Source organism: Pogona vitticeps, chromosome 2 (assembly GCF_051106095.1).
Source record: "Pogona vitticeps strain Pit_001003342236 chromosome 2, PviZW2.1, whole genome shotgun sequence".
NCBI classification, from domain to species: Eukaryota; Metazoa; Chordata; class Lepidosauria; order Squamata; family Agamidae; genus Pogona; species Pogona vitticeps.
Genome location: NC_135784.1, coordinates 16,625,938 through 16,628,404, shown reverse-complemented (window position 1 = coordinate 16,628,404; position 2,467 = coordinate 16,625,938). Strand labels below are relative to the sequence as shown.

The window sequence follows — 2,467 nt, the reverse complement described above, 5'->3', positions numbered from 1 at the left end:
CTGTCTGGCTTTGGTGTCCATACCTTCTCTGAATTACTCAAGTCCTTTCATCGCAACGTCAGCAATCCATGAAGGGGCAATCTGTGAAGGGTTGATTAAGAAGGTAGAAACCCACGTCACGAATGATTGTAATCTACTGTTTTCTCAGCAGAGAAAAGGAAGCAGCAGGACATTGGCTTACCGATAGATATTTTCTCTGTTAAATGGCAAAAGCCACTAATCACCATGAACTCTCTCCTTCTTCCAGCAGATGATGCACAGGAGGAGGAAAGAAGACTCCACGGGACATCCCCAGAAAGAGTGGAGGATGAAAACGGGAACTGTGGGATCAGAGATGAATTGCAGAGGGAGAAGGAAAATGAGGCAAATGGGAGGAAAACCTTGCCCTTATCTGAGAGGTATTGTCTGTCAAGAAGAAGAGGAAAAGACAATAAAATGACACTTCAGTGTCCTTCAGAACTCAGAGTTTGAACTAAGGAGTCCTCTGAGGAAAAGCCCAGTGAACTGTCCAAGATGCCACTCAGAGGAAAGTCAGTGTCACTGTTTGGAGCATGGGGAGAGTTCCAGAAGGAGCCCAGATCGAGGATTTCCCACAGGAGAGAAACCTTATGAAGACTCTGGGTTTGAAAAATGCTTCAGCGTTAGCTCAGTTCTTCAAGTCACTCAGCCTGTGGACTCAGAAGGAAAATTATATAAAGGTGAAGAATGTGGTAAGAGCTTCAAGGGAAGTGCTGGACTTAAGGAACACCAGGGAATACACACTGAGGAGAGTCCTTACAAATGTCATGCATGTGGAAAGGGCTTCACAAGGCATTCAAGTCTCAGAGAACATCAACCAATTCATACAGGGGAGAAACCCTTTCCCTGTGAAGAATGTGGGAAGAGGTTCACTAAAAGTTCATACTTGTAGTACATCAACGAATTCACTCAGGGGAAAAACCTTATACATGCAAAGAATGTGGGAGAAGCTTCAACTTTAAGAGAGTTCTTACATTACATCAGAGAATTCATACAGGAGAGAAACCCTTTCCCTGTGAAGAATGTGGGAAAACGTTCAAACCTTGTAGTACATCAACGAATTCACTCAGGGGAAAAACCTTATACATGCAAAGAATGTGGGAAAAGCTTCAAGCAGAAGAAAGTTCTTACAGTACATTAGAGAATTCATACAGAAGAGAAACCCTTTCTCTGTGAAGAATGTTGGAAAAGGTTTTCCCAAATTTCCAACCTTGTTGTACAGCAACAAATTCACTCAGCAGATAAACTGTATGCATGCGATGAATGTGGGATATGCTTCACTTTTCCCTCATCTTTGAAAGTACATCAGTGCTCACATTCAGGGGAGAAACCCTATCAATGTAATATATGTGGCAAACAGTTAAGCGACTGTTCAAACCTCAAAAAACATGAACAAATTCACTCAGGGGAAAAACCTTAGACATGTAAAGAATGTGGGAAATGTTTCCGTCATCCGTCAGCTTTCAAAGTACATTAGCGCTGTCATACAGGAGAGAAACCCTATCAGTGCAAAGATGTTGGGAAAATGTTCTCCGAACACTCTAACCTCACAGTACACCAACAAAGTCACTCTGGAAGAAAACCGTATGCATGTGATGAATGTGGGAAATGTTTCAACCGTCTCTGCAGTTTAATCATACATCAGCACTCACATTCACAGACAAATCCATATTGTTGTGAAGAATGTGGGATAAGCTTCAAAGCTGAGTCACCCTTCACAGCACATCAACAACTTCGTACTGGGGAGAAACCACATAAATGTGAGGAATGTGGAGAAAGATTTCTCTGGTTGTTCAGTCTGAGAGAACACAAGAAAATTCACTCCAGTGAGAACCTCTAAAATGGAGAGAATGTGGGGGAAAGCTTGCATTGCAGAACACAAAGTGTTACACATCAGCTTATGCACAGAGAGGAGAAAGTCTGAAGATTCTGCAAAATGACCTTAAACTTCTCAAAAGCCATCTGAATATCTCTCCTGGGAAGAAAACATTTGGAAATTCAAGGGATACTGAGAGCTCTACTGTTGACTTAAGCCTTTGTGGACCTACGAAACACTTTGGAAAGAAACATTATGGTGGCTTTTAATGTGGAAATCCTTTGGAGGAAATGTTTTCTTCCTTCCAAGGTTCACAAACACCACATTCCTGAGCACAATCTACTTCAGGAAGGAGATAGTCAACTGGGTTAATGCTCTGGTTCAACGTCTGCATGTCGGAAGACAGTGACATAGACTGGATGTGATGCGTGGATCTCCCTGCCTCGTGCTCTGTGATTCTTTGGCTGTACCAATTGCGTCTTTTACTTCTATGGTTTTATCATAATTTTAACTTAATTTTATTTATTTATTTATTTATTTATTTATTTATTTATTTATTTATTTATTTATTTATTTATTTATTTATTTATTTATTTATTTACAATTTTTTTTAGCCGCACCATTGCCAGTGGC

General features: G+C 40.7%; 1 pseudogene; it reads left to right on the top strand.

Moving 5' to 3' along the window:
• Positions 1-513: 513 nt before the first annotated feature.
• Positions 514-1,858, top strand: LOC144587174 (uncharacterized; annotated as a pseudogene).
• The last annotated feature ends 609 nt before the right edge of the window (positions 1,859-2,467 follow it).